Raw genomic sequence first — 14560 nt, 5'->3', positions numbered from 1 at the left:
GTGCTGATGTCCATATTTCTGCTTCATCGTCCTGTGTGTATAATGTGTCTGGATGATACAGCCCTTCAGGTCAGGAATTCTATTTCATGGTGCTTGTATTCAGGCCCCAAGCAGTTAGCGTGGTGCCCTGCAGAACACAGGTGTGAACGGAATGCCCAACAGTGCCTAGCTATGGATAGCTGTGGTTGGTGCAGGTTGGTGAAGGGTGGAATGTGTGGGGGTTAAGATGTGCCATCCTTGTGAGGGGCCTCGCACTCGTTAGTCGTGGGAATCATGATGGTTTGGAGACGGAGCTGGGTTGTAGCTTGATGCTTTCCACGGATGTTGTGCCCAGCCCCAGGGAATGGGTCATGACTGGTCTAAACCAATCACAGCCATCCCCTTTCCTTGGGCTCAATGATGAGTTTATGCATGGGCACATACATGGTCCAGTTCTGAACCGCGAGATGTAAGGGAAAGTCTTGTTCTCTTCCTGAAAAACTGAAAGAGAAATGAGAAATGGATGTGAATTTCGCTGAAAGCAGAGCCTGAGAAAGGATTCAAATGCTAATGGTTTACATGGCAGGGGTTCCCAGGGAGCAGAAGAGAGGGTAGTGGAAAGGTTTGAAGACAAACCAATAAAGGGCATACTTATTTTTGAGTTTGTCACCGTGGGGCTCAGTGCTGCTTGGGACCCTCTGAGGGACATTGGAATTGTCCCTCCGTATTGCAGGAGGTAGGGCATTTATCCAATGACGTCCATGGGTTGTCAGTTGCTCCTCCTTTTCTGGGAACTGGATGTTCACCAGTAACTTCCGGTGGCCAGAATCCAGCGGGCACCTTGCTAGTCAATTGCTTCTTTGCTCTGCGTGTCCCCCACTTCCTGCTCCAGAACTCTTTTCTGCCGGGGTTTCTAGGCCGAGTCTTCCTCCAGTGCTGCTTTGCAGCCTCTGTGGCCACTTCTTGTTTTCCCTCCCAGGCATCTTTCCCTTTTTCCCACTCGGTAGACATCTCCTAGGTTCTATTCTGGTCATCCTCATGTCTGCCCACCCTCACTGGGCACACCAATTCATGGAATGGTTTCAGCTGTTACTGTTGTGATGCCATCTCCAAAATTCACACCCCCAGCCCCCTCTCCTGAGTTCCGCAGGCATAAATCTGTTCATTCAACCAACAAATATTTATCAAGAAGGTTTTTCTTTTCCCCTTCGGCCACACGGAGAGGTTTGTGGGATCTTTGTTCCCTGACTAGGGATTGAACGTAGGCCCGGACAGTTAAAGCACCGAATCCTAACCGCTGGACCACGGGGAATTCCCTTTATCAAGGAGTTTGAATCTGCCAGGAGTTGGGATAAGGCAGTAAAGTGAAAGTGAGGTTGCTCAGTCGTGTCTGACTCTTTGCGACCCCGTGGACTGTAACCTACCAGGCTCCTCCGTCCGTGGGATTCTCCAGGCAAGAATACTGGAGTGGGTTGCCATTTCCTTCTCCAGGGGATCTTCCTGATCCAGGGATCGAACCCAGATCTCCTGCATTGCAGGCAGATGCTTTAACCTCTGAGCCACCAGGGAAGCCCCTAAAGCAGTAAATAGGAACTCAACTTCTAGGAGGGCTTCAACAATAGGAAACAAGTGGACCAAAATCCAAGAGGACCAGAGAATTTTGGCTAGTAAATACTAAATGCTATGCAGACAATAAAACAGGTCCGTGTGATTGAACATGTGCGTGTGTGCACACTGTTTCAGAGTGACTGCTCTGAGGATGTGGTATTTGAGCGGGGATCCTGCTGTTTGTGACCGTGCAAGTACAAAGGTCATAGAGAGCTTCCCAGTGTATTTGAGGACAGATAGGAAGGCTGGAGTGGCTGGAGTGATGTCAGCATAAGGCCACAGTCAGAGATAAGGTCAAGAAGATAGCAGGGCTGGGGGCAGGCAGGGCCAGGAGAGCAAGAGTCTAGCAAGATTCCCAGGCAATGCTTATGTGCGCTTTTGCACTCATTCAAGAACAACTGGGGCAAATGGAGAAGGGAAGGGATGAGAAGAGAAACTTCATTTAAAAATTATTTTGGGGGTGGGATGAATTGGGAGATTGGGATTGACAGTCAGTCAGTCAGTTCAGTCACTCAGTCCTGTCCGACTCTTTGCAACACCATGAATCGCAGCACGCCAGGCCTCCCTGTCCATCACCAACTCCTAGAGTTTATCCAAACCCATGTCCATTGAGTCGGTGATGCCATCCAACCATCTCATCCTCTGTCGTCCCCTTCTCTCGCCTTCAATCTTTCCCAGCATCAGGGTCTTTTCAGATGAGTCAACTCTTCGCATGAGGTGGCCAAAATATTGTAGTTTCAGCTTCAACATTGGTCCTTCCAATGAACACTCAGGACTGATCTCCTTTAGGATGGACTGGTTGGATCTCCTTGGGGTTGACATATACACACAACTGAAAAAAAAAGTATTTATTGAATTTGTTACAGTATTGCTTCTGACTTATGTTTTGATTTTTTTTTTGTTTTAGCTGAGGCATATGGGATCTCAGCTCTGCAATTGGGGATCCAACCCACACCCCTTGCATTGGAAGGCAGTCTTAACCACTGGACCACCAGGGAAGTCACTGACATGTATACACTATTGATACAATGTAGAAAATGGGTAATTAGGATAATGAGTGAGTACCTACTGTGTAGAACAGGGAACTCAAGGCCCTGTGGTGACCAAAATGGGAAGGAAGTCCAAAAAAGAGGAGGTTCATGGATACAGAAAACTGATTGACTTTGCTGTAGAGCAGAAGCCCAACACAGCACTGTAAAACGGCTCTCCTCCAAGGAAATTAATTTTCATTAATTACATATACATTTATGTATATATATTATATATTGTATGTTAATATATATAGGGCTTCCCTGGTGGCTCAGATGGTAAAGCGTCTGCCTGGAATGCGGGAGACCCAGGTTCGACCCCTGGGTTGGGAAGATCCCCTGGAGAAGGAAATGGCAACCCACTCCAGTATTCTTGCCTGGAAAATCCCATGGACTGAGGAGCTTGATAAGCTACACAGTCCATGGGGTCGAAAAGAGTTGGACATGACTGAGCGACTTTACTATAATAGATATACATTAATGTATATCTATTATAATCAATGAACTTTTTCTATTCCCTTCACAGGATAAAAATAAAAGTTATTCTTCTGAGACATTCCTTGGCTGTCTATTGGTTAGAAGTCGGTGTTTTCACTGCTGGGCCTGGGTTCCACCCTGGTCAGGGAACTGAGATTTCAGTCAGTCCCAAGAGTAGGCCAAAAAAAAAAAGTCCTTCAAAAGTTTTTTTGGGGAGGTGTAGAACCCAGAGAGGTATAAAATACTACCACACCCTCCTATGAGCTCATTGCCAGTTTCAACACCATTAACTTAATTTAACAAAGGAGACAAATTGGCAGCCAGGAAGTAGGAGGAAAACCAAGAAAGTATTGTGTCCATGAAACCTGTCAAAGAGACAGGCTGACCGTGACAAATATAGGCAACGAGGTCTTGTAGGTTTAAGTTTAATCTTTTTACTGAAGAATAGTTGATTCTCAATACTGTGTTAGTTTCAGGTGTTCACCATAGTGATTCAGTATTTTTGAGGATTATGTTCCATTACAGGTTATTACAAGATAATGAGGGTAATTACCTGTGCTATACAGGATAGCCTCGTTGTTTATCTATTTTATATATAATAATTCATATCTATCTAATAGTTAATCCCATACTCCTAATTTATATCCCCCCTCTGCCTTCTCCCCTTTTCACTGTCAGTTTGTTTTCTATGCCTAGGAGTCTATTTCTGCCTTGCATAAACATTTATTTGTATTGTTTTTTTAGATTTCACTTACAAGTGATATCCTACAATCTTTTTTTGTCTGACATTTCACTAAGCATAATATTCTCTAGGTCCATCTATGTTGCAACAAATGGTAATATTTTATTCTTTTTTATGGCTGAGTAATACTCCGTTGTATAATTTATACCACATCTTCTTAAGCCAGTTGCCTGTTGGTGGGCACTTGGGTTCCTTCCATGTCTTAGCTAGATAGTGCTTCTATGAACATTGGATGCATGTATCCTTTTGAATCACTGTTTTTACTTTTGTCTGGATATATGCCCAGGAGTGGAGTTGCTGGATCATATGATAGTTCTATTTTTAGTTTTTAGAGAACCTCCTTACTGTTTTCCATAATGGCTGCACCCTTTTTTTCCACATCCTTGCCAACATTTGAGAAGTCTTTCTAAATTTCTCCGGGCAGACGTAGGTGCACCTTCTTTTATTCCCCCCGGTTCACGTTACAGTCCTAACCTCATTTTGGTAATACCATTCAGAGGTCTGCTGCCCTCTGCATTTGGCTGTAAACTCCTTCACAGTACCTGGCTCCCTTTTAGAGGGTTTTGTCCATTCTCGGACCTGGGATTTGGGTGGGGTGGGCTCTTATCCCGCTATCCCTCAGCCACTCAGCACACTGGCCGCAGCGGCTGGTTCAGGCACGCCTTGCTGTTGTTGCTCAGTCGCTAAGTCATGTCCGACTCTTTGTGACCCCAAGGACTGTAGCATGCCAGCCTCCTTCATCCTCTACTATCTCCCAGAGTTTGTTCAAATGCATGTCCACTGAGTTGGTGACGCTATCTAACCATCTCATCCTCTGCGGCCCTCCTCTCCTTTTGCCTTCGATCTTTCCCAGCATCAAGGTTTTTTCCAGTGAGTCAGCTCTTTGCACCAGGTGGCCAAAGTTTTGGAGCTTTAGCTTCAGCATCAGTCCTTCCAATGAATATCCAAGGTTGATTTCCTTTAGGATGGACTGGTTTGATCTCCTTGCAGTCCAAGGGACTCTCAAGGATCTTCTCCAGCACCACAATTTGAAAGCATCAATTCTTCTGCGCTCAGCCTTGTTTATGATCCAAACCCCAGTTCTGTACATGACTACTGGAAAAACCAGTACAGTCCGTAGAGTCACAAACAACTGGACACGACTGAGCAGCTGAGCAGATAGGAGGCACTCAGGGATGGGATGGGCATTTGATCCATTTCCAGTGAATGAGAGTGTGAGTCTCAGGACTGGTAAAGCAGTCACTAGCATGAGGATGTGCGTCTGGAATTGCTGTGACCATTTTATAACTCTGAGCCTGAAGCTGATGGAAGGCCACTGTATGAAACATGGTGATGAAGCCACCATGAAAGGCTTGAGTGACAGAGTCGGGAAGCGAAGTCTTTGGTGACGCGGTATGAACCCTTGCGTCAAGCCTTGCTCAGAGCCAGCTCTTCCTCTGGACTTTAGAGTAAGGTGAGCCAGTAAATTGTCTTTATTGTTTAAGCCAGTTGAGTTGGATTTTTGTTTATTCCAACTTGAAGAGTCCTAACTAGTACAGCAATTAGTGCCATGAGTAATGCATGTTAGTTGCTTAGTCGTGTCCAACTCTTTGTGACCCCATGGACTGTAGCCCGCCAGGCTCCTCTGTCCACGGAATTCTCCAGGCAAGAATACTGCAGTGGGTTGCCGTTTCCTTCTCCAGGGATCCTCCTGACCCAGGGATCGAAGGGTCTCCTGATTACAGGCAGATCCTTTATCATCTGAATTACCAGGGAAGCCATGAGTAAGAGGCCACACAAATGGTTCAGTCCCAAAGTGATTCAACCAAAGAGGAAAGATGAAGGGCAGTAATAACCCCTCTATCTTGGGTTGAGAAATTAGCAATCCGATCCAGCTAGTTACATAGTTTCCTGTTGTGCCTTGGAATGCAGCTCACATGCCTGCTGTGGTTATAGCAGCACATTACTTAGGAAAGAAATGCAGTGTGTTGGATGGGGTTGGCTCCTTCTCGTTGCTATTAGTAAAGTCCTATAAAAAGGTAAACTTATGTTCAAACTAGCCTACCCAAAAAGAGAAAAGGAAGAAAATAGAGCTTTGCTAAGAGAAGCTCTTTCTGCCTATGGTAGAAAATGGCTAAGATTCTGGAAACTGGCAGAATTGTAAAATCCCCGAAGCTTTGCCCCAGAGTCTCTGAGTATAAGTGGAAGCAGGGATGAGGTGTACATCACAGGAGACGAGACTGGGACATGGCCGTTCCTGAGTGCTTCCTGGTTTTCACTCCCTTGATATGTACACGGGATATGGCCTACAGGCAAGGACCAGACTTGGGGTGCCTCTCCTGTTGTCCTAAGGTATAGGTATCCGAGGTAAGGCTGAGAGTCTGGGAGAGCACTGAGGTTTGTTGCTTAAAGAAATACCTGCACTAGACGTCAGACCCAGAGACTAGTCTCAGCAAGACTTTCTGTTTTAGGTACTAGTTCACAGAATCCATCAGAAGCAAGTAGATTGGAAGCCTATAGAGTGCCAAAGAAACTCTGAGCCCAGATGCCAATGGCCAGAGACTTCAACTCTAACGGAATTTCCTAGGTGTCCAAATACAGTGAATGAAACTTCATAGGGATAAAACATTACAGCAGTATTTCTTACACTTTTATGTATATAAGAAATTTATTAAAAGTGTCAGTTCTTGGGAATTTCCTGGTGGTCCAGTGGTTAGGACTCTGTGCTTCTACTGTGGGGGACTCCGGTTCCATCTCTGGGATCTCTGATTTGAAACTGAGATCCCACAAGCCTCATGGTATGGCTCCCTCCCCCACTCCCCAAAAAAAGTATTAATTCTTGGGCTTCGTTCCTAAAGAATATGATCCCTTCTGTCGGAGATTGAGCTCAGGCATCTTCACTATTAACAAATGTTCTTGATAGTTCACATGCAGGTGACTGGGAAACCTCACTTTGGGAGAAATTGCATTTAGGGAAATGATGAAATTCCTTAGTGACAGCAGGACTCCTTTTGTCCTTATAGTGTCTAGCACTGTGTCGGGCACGGAAGGGGAGCTTGGCAGAGACATGCCCCCTCGACCGGAAAAGCACAGGTATCCAGAGCCAGCGTGGATTTGGGAAGTATGCAGACCCTGATCCCAGAGACTGATGGGCGCTGTGTCCCTGCTCCCCTGGCCCTTGACTCTGCTTGCTCCTGCTTTGCACCTATTGGGGTGGCCTTATCCAGATACTGAGCTGCCAGCAAATACACCCAGGGTCCCTTGTTCAGGCAGAGAGTTCTGGACACATCTGTGGGAAGGAGCAATGTGTCGAATGTTGGGGAGTGTTTACTAGGCTTCTCCATGTTTATTTTCTTCCTTCCACCACACCTCAGGACAAGGAGCATTCTGAGAGCCTCAGTGGAGCAGTCACACTTTTGTGGCACCTTGAGTGACTCATGTGTCTCAACTCTACACACCCTCCATCAAAGGCCTTGGAATTGTCAAGGTCAGGATATTTAAAGCCACATTCTTGGGAGTGCTCTGGACACTGCCAGCTCAGCTCAGGAAGAGGGACGTGCCCAGAGGACAGCTGTTACAGTTGGTGCCCACTGTTTATGACAAGTCTGAAGTACATACCAGTCACGAGTATGGCATATGGTCCTGGTTGGTCACGGCCAAGTGATCATAGATTTCTCTTTATTCATTTTCCTAAAATTTTAATTCAGCACCTACTGTATGCCAGACACCAGGAACGATGCAAAGGTATATAGACACAACCCCAAATGAGCTCACAGACTTCTTCTAAAAACAGTGAAAGCCAGAAGTCAGTGGAGCAACATCATCAAACACTGAAAGAAGAAACTGTCACCCTTGAATTCTATACCCAACAAAAATATTTTTAAAAAATTATGGTGAAATGAGAACATTTTCAGGCAAAATATGAAAAGATTCATCACCAGCAGAACTGCACTGTGAGAAATATTGACATAAGTCCCTCAAGCAGAAGGAGAATTATACTATGTAGGAGTGTGGATCTATACAAGACAATTAAGAGTGGTAGAAATGAGATGTTCCAATTACCAAATGAAGAAGGAATGTTATAACTGCTACTGCTGCTAAGTCGCTTCAGTCGTGTCCGACTCTGTGTGACCCCACAGACGGCAGCCCACCAGGCTCCCCTGTCCCTGGGATTCTCCAGGCAAGAACACTAGAGTGGGGTGCCATTTCCTTTTCCAATGCATGAAAGGAAAAGTGAAACTGAAGTCGCTCAGTCGTGTCCAACTCTTTGCGACCAAATGGACTGCAGCCTACCAGGCTTCTCCGTCCTTGGGATTTTCCAGGCAAGAGGACTGGAGTGGGGTGCCATTGCCTCCTCCAAATGTTATAACTAGAGTATCACAACTTTGAAAGCCCTGCTGAAATAATGGATCTAGGCCATGAAGAACAGTGGCTGACAATATGACATGCCGCGTGCTAAGGCAGTTCACTTGTGTCTGACTCTCTGTGACCCTAATGGACTATAACCCTCCAGGCTCATCTGTCCATGGGATTCTCCAGGCAAGAATATTGGAGAGGGTTGCCATTGTCTTCTCCAGGGGATCTTCCAGACACAGGGATCGAACCTGCATCTCTTACATCTCCTGCATTGCGGGTGGATTCTTTACTACTAGTGCCGCCTGGGAAGTCCCACAAAGAGACACAACCAGATATACATGTTGACAGAGGCACACTTCACCACCTATGTGAAATAACCCTGTCAAACAACAGAAACAAAAAGAGGTAATAATAATCAAACCTGAATCTGGCCTGGGGGTCCAACGGCCGAGACGCCCGTGCTCTCAGTGCAGGGGACCTAGGTTCAGCCCCTGGTCGGGGAACGAGAGCCCACAGCCACAACCAAGACCTGGTGCAACCAGATAAATAAATAACAAAACAATAAAAAAATCTAGCTATCAACTTATAGGATATATAAGGGAAAGGGGAACAAGTTCAATGACACCACTGTGTTTGTCTGTTTTTTTTTTTTTTAATAAAATATTTATTTGGCTACACCAGGTGTTAGTTGCATAACGCGGGATCTTCAGTCTTCATCGTGGCAATCGGAATCTTGAGTTGCGGCGTGTGAACTCTTAGTTGCGGCATATGGGATCTAGTTCCCTGACAAGGGATTGAACCCAGGCCATGTGTATTGGGTGTGTGGAGTCTTAGGCACTGGACCAGCAGGGAAGTCCCCTGTGTGGATCTTTAGATCCCTAATTCAAATTAACTAGAAAGGGGAAAAAAAATAAAGATAATACACTTAGGGAAACGTGAACACTGACAGATCTACTAGGGAATGACTGGGGGGAGAAACAGTTATCCAGGCAAGAGCGAGAAGGTGGGCACAGCAGTGGGAAAGACACGTCCTCTTGGGAAGAGGGGGAGAGTTGGCAGGTACAGGAGGAATGACTCTTGCTGCACCCATGTCCTCTGACCTTTACCCCAGGCTAGGGCTGGCGGGGGTGCTCTGGTTTCTGAGAAAGAAAAACGCAGAATACTGACATGGAGACTATTTCTCTTGGCCTCCTCTGGCCACCCTGGGTGTGAGGGGCCACCTCAGGGGAAGACGTCTGGTTGAGGGCTTTCAAGGTCTGAGCGCCAGAAGCATTGGGGAGACAGACGCTTTGAGCACTTCAGCCTCCTTCCGCTCTCTCGGCTCTGCCTAGGGGTGGAAGAGTAGGAAGGCGGAGGGAGCTGGCGTGAAGAGGAGGTAAGCAAAGAGGGAAGGAGAGACGGCGGAGAAAAGAGGAGACAGGGAAGAGAACAGGAGAGAGAGCGCAGCATGCACTCAGACGCTCCCCTCGCAGGTAAAAGCTGGCTTCAGCCTCTGGATGCTAGGACAGAGTCCTCTCCTCCTCTCCGCACACTCCCTGCAGTCCAGTCCAGGGACGAGGCTGCTCGTGAGGAGGGGCGAGGGGGTGCTCCAGCCACAGAGACTGAGGAGTTTGCCCAGGTCAACGGGCAAGCTGAGATGATGAAATGGCTGAAGGCCGTGCCCTGGGCTCCGACCCTGATTTACCCACCACCACCCAGGGGTGATCCTGTACACCGTGGTGTCTCTCTCCTGGGGCCCCTGCGGCACAACATGCCTGGTGAGAACCGATAACCAGGATCTTAGCTGGCGTTATTGAGGGCTCACTCTGCCAGGTTCTCTTCTGAGTGCTTTACACAGTCATTCATTTCATTTTCTCAACAACCCTTTGAGGAAGGTACTGCTATTAATCCCGTGTAGTAGATGAAGTAGGGATATCCTCATATGCCTGCAATGCAGGAGACCCAGCTTCTGTTCCTGGGTTGGGAAGATCCTCCCTGGAGAAGGAAACGACAACCCACTCCAGTATTCTTGCCTGGGAAATCCCACGGACAGAGGAACTGGTGGACTCAGTCCATGGGGCCACAAGAGTCGGGCACGACTGAGTGACTGAACCAATAGATGAAGTGACTGAGCTCAGAGATGTTAAGTCATTTACTTCAGGTCACACAGAGAATAAAGTGTTCCCCCCGTAACCAGAACTGGCAGTGGTGACCTCACTGCACTCCCCCAGACAGAGGCTTGTTCAGGCTTGTCCCACTTTCCCCCGTGAGCAGCTGGGGCCCAGGGCTGGAATTAAGGCTTCGCAGAGCTCTGGAGGAGACCTGGGGGCCACACTGCAAAAGCCACCCTGTGCTCACAAGGCTGAGGGCCCCCAAGGCTGGGGAACGTGTTGCCAAAAACAACAGCGTGGCTGCCCTGAACTGTTCTCAGCTGAACAGCCTGGATGCAAGGCTTGTGATTCTTATCAGCTCTCCGAGAGAGAACTCTGCATCACGACATTCTGATCCCAGGATTTGCAAAGGGAACTGGGGAAGGGGGTGTCCAAGGCCATGCGGCGTGAGGAGAAGGGCTGGGGCCTGGAGGGCAGCCCAGCTCTCAGGGGGCAGCTGGGTCCCCACCCCAGGTTCTGGCAGAACACCCTTGAACGATTTAGCCTGAAATAGCATAAGAACTTCTTTCCCATTTTTTCCAGGCTTTTGGATGAAATTATATTTTACAAATGACTCATTATTATATTTATAGCTTCTCTCCAAATGATTCAAATTGCGGTTTGTCGCCTCCCTGTCTCTCAACTTCCCCCCTGGCTTGACAGGAAGAAGTGCTGTTTTCCGTACGGCCAGGTGTGGCCGCCGAGCGCGGCTGTGCCCCCTATAATTACTCCCCGGGCCCTGACAGGCACTCCGGCGCTCGGAGTCATGTGCAGCCTTTGTTCCAGCACGTCTTCGGGAACTCGGCTGGGAATCCGCCGCTGTAGGAAGTGCCTGTGTGTGTGGCGGGGGGAGTGGGCAGCGGGAGGAGGTGGGCGGCCTGTTCCCCGGGCGGCTGGGACAGAGGGGGCCTTTGTGAGGGCACAGGCTGGAGAAGCCAGAGCTGCGGGTCCTCAAAGCGCCCTGTGAGGAGGCTGGGGAAGGGGTGGATCTGGGCCCAGGCCGGTGAGGACCCTCCTCTCCCTCCCCACTCCGCCCTCTCCCCCAGCCTTCGTTGGGAAGTTGAGAGGGCGGCTGGTGGAGGCGGTGGCGGCTCGGACGTTTCTGGCTGTGTGAGGGTCTGGTTATTGACACTTCACGGTTTCTTGCGAGGAACCGCTCTGGCTCTATCAGGCATGGGAGCGGGTGGTTCTTGAATTCCCTCCCTCTTCCAGGCTCAGCTTCCCCACCCCTAGCTTCCCACTCAGGCACCCTGCAGCTCCCGGTCTGTGTGGTCAGATGAGCCCGAGAGAATGGTTTGCTCTTAAAGAGGCCGTCTTTGAGGGGAAAGGTGGCCTGGAGGCCCCATTTGCAATGATAGTTTATTCCAGCAGAGGCCCATGGGATCAAAGTCCCCTTGGTCTGCCCTCCTGGGTACTAAGAAAAGCTTAAAGTCCACGGAATGGGACAGAGGACATTCTGGAAGTCACAGTCTCACAACAACGCCCCTGTCCCTCAGGGTCCTTGGACCTCAGGCATGGTGACCCTGAGATGCCTGTGGCTGGCTGCGGGGTGAGGGTCCTGGGACCACAGCAAGGACAGGCCTCCTGGGGTGCCCAGGAGGCCCAGAGGGAGCTGGCCTCTCAGGCGGGACCTGTCTGCAGACCTCTCCCTGGGCCTCAGGGGGAGAATTGGCTCCTTGATGTTACAGTTCTGCGCTGAGAGGGAGGCTGGGCCCCTTGAGGATCAGAGCGTGGAGCTGCACGCGGGCCAAGTTTGGGGCTCTGGTTGTGTCCCCAGCTTGCCCACCCGCCCGGGGTTCCTTCGGGCCTGCTTGCATTTTCCCTTCTTGGCACTGCCTGCGTGAGTGTGGAGGGGGCGCGGGTGGGGGCGGAGGTGCTGTGGAAACGGGTGTGGACAGGCATAACGTAATTATCGGTGAAATCAGGGTGAAGCCCGGATAGAGATGACTTCCATCTGGGCTGAGCTGGGTCCCTGTGAGCTGTGGGAGGCGGTCCTGAGGAGTGGCCAGGGGCCCAACCGGGGACTCTAGCTGAGAGGCCTGGGACCCCCCTCCCTCGGGGATTCCATGGAAGGAAGCGGAGAGGCCTTGACAAGTCCCTCCTCAGAGAGAAGGGGGGGCTGTGAAAAGAACCAGAAGGGGTCCTGGTGAGGTCGGGGTGGCCAAAGGGAGGGAGGGGCAGGGCCAGGTGTGTGCTGACCTGGGTGTGGGTGACCCGGACGAACGTACTGCTTGGGCCTGAGGGACAGAGAGGCTCTTTGTCGGAGAGAAATGCTGCCTCCTGCCTCTGGGGTAGGGCCGGGGCTGGCGGCCTTCCGACAGCAGCCAACCCGGCTGGTGGTCAGACTGAGGGGCAGCCAGCTCCGCCAGCGGGAGCCACCTCTGGGCCACCTTCTTCACGGGGTTTGCGGTCCCGGAGCCACCCTACGTGTGCCGGCCCCTTCTCACCGGGCTGTTGACCGTCGCGTCAGCCTGTGAGTGCCATGAACGTGGCTGTTGTTTAATCGCTACATTGTGTCCGTGTCCAGCTCTTTGCCATCTCCTGGGCTATAGCCCGCCAGGCTCCTCTGTCTGGGGGAGTTCCCAGGCAAGAAGACTGGAGTGGGTTGCCATTTCCTTCTCCAGGGGATCTGCCCAACTCAGGGATCGAACCCATGTCTTCTGCGTTGGCAGATGGATTATTTACCACTCAGTCACCAGGGAGACTTGAACATGGTTAGGTGTCATCTTTGAATATGTGTTCAAGGGATTCCGCTCTGCGTGGCCTCTCCCATATATCCCGCCCAACTCTGCTCCTGCTTGGAACCCCACTGCATGCCTCATGCAGGCAACGCTGTGGGCAGCCTGCGGGCAAAACTGGATCCTACCTCTGAATTAAGAGCAAATCATGGAGAAAAATGTGTCTTGACAAAATGGGTTTTCACAGCAGAGAGAGATCAGGCTGGGAAGAACTTGGCTTCATTCCACCTTCAATGAGGATGATGATTTAGGGATGATGATGGAGGATCAAAGTATTATCTTTAGGTTGTATTTATGGAGCGATTCACTGTCTACCTCCTTATTTTCAGGTGGAAACTTACTTCTAACGTTTGAGATGTTTTTAATTTGACAAAGTGAAATTAGAGATGATGAAATCAGCTTGCACACACTTCTCAAACTGTGTTCATATCCATTATCTCTCGAGGGGCAGCCTGTTCCCTTCTCTGTTTTCTTTATAAGGATATTGAGATCCAGAGATTAGACAGCTTGCCCGAGGATGCACAACTAGTTACCGACTAGGTTTAGAATCAAGGTCCTCTTCCCTGGGCTACCCAGTGGCACTAGTGCTAAAGACCCTGCCTGCGAATGCAAGAGAGCTGAGAGAAGCTGGTTTGATCCCTGGGTCGGGCAGATCCCCTGGAGAAGGGCTCGGTAACCCACTCCAGTGTTCTTGTCTGGAGAATCCCATGGACAGAGGAGCCTGGCGGGCTACAGTCCATGCGGTGGCAAAGGGTCGGACACAATGAATGATTTAGCACCCATGCACGCACGCCTACATGGGTGGTGCCTCCTCTGCGGTTCTTCTGCTTTCTGTCAGCTTGGAAACGGAACTGAAGCCCAGAGCCATGTAGGTGGGGTCAGCAGACAGATGGCTGAGAGCAGGTGAAGGTGTCCTCCTTCGCTCAGGGCTCCCTGAAGGTGTTCGCAGAGCTGCTGAAATGTAGGGTGGCAGGAGGAAAAGCCTCCCTTTTTTCAATTGACGGCAAGTCTCTCTTGGGGTCAGAGTGGATGGGTTTTGTTGCTGTTAAATCTATTTATTTGGCTGTGCTGGGTCTTAATTGTGGCATGCAGGATCTTTAATTGCGGTGTGCAAACTCTTAGTTGTGGCATGTGGGATCTAGTTCCCTGACCAGGGATCGAACCTGGGTTCCCTGCATGGGTAGCACAGAGTCTTAGCCACTGGACCACCAGGGAAGTCCTGAAGTCAGAGTGAATGTTGCTGACAGGACTTACTTATTGTGGTGAAGTATGCATTATATATAAAAGCCACCATTTTTACCACTTTTAAGTGTACAGTTCAGTGGCATTAAGTATATTTACATCATTGTGCAACCATTCCCACCATCCATCTTCAAAACCTTTTTCGTCTTCCCAGACTGAAACCTCATACCCACTGAAAAATAACTCCCCATTCTCCCGTCTCTCCAATCCCTGGCAGCCACTGTTCTACTTTGTGTCTCTAGGAATTTAACTACTCTAGGGACCTCATGTAAGTGGAATCGT

The 14560-nt window shown here is 49.5% G+C and overlaps 2 non-coding genes across 2 annotated transcripts; one reads left to right on the top strand and one right to left on the bottom strand.

Moving 5' to 3' along the window:
- The first annotated feature begins 2876 nt into the window (after positions 1-2876).
- Positions 2877-2948, top strand: TRNAS-GGA (transfer RNA serine (anticodon GGA)). Its single transcript has one exon. It is a non-coding gene; the product is annotated as a tRNA-Ser (tRNA).
- An 11230-nt stretch (positions 2949-14178) lies between these two features.
- TRNAG-ACC (transfer RNA glycine (anticodon ACC)) lies at positions 14179-14251 on the bottom strand. Its single transcript has one exon. It is a non-coding gene; the product is annotated as a tRNA-Gly (tRNA).
- Between the last annotated feature and the right edge of the window lie 309 nt (positions 14252-14560).

This window comes from Dama dama, chromosome 3 (assembly GCF_033118175.1).
Source record: "Dama dama isolate Ldn47 chromosome 3, ASM3311817v1, whole genome shotgun sequence".
NCBI classification, from domain to species: domain Eukaryota; kingdom Metazoa; phylum Chordata; class Mammalia; order Artiodactyla; family Cervidae; genus Dama; species Dama dama.
Note: the sequence above shows the minus strand (reverse complement) of the source record. Positions and strands in the feature narration are given on the sequence as shown.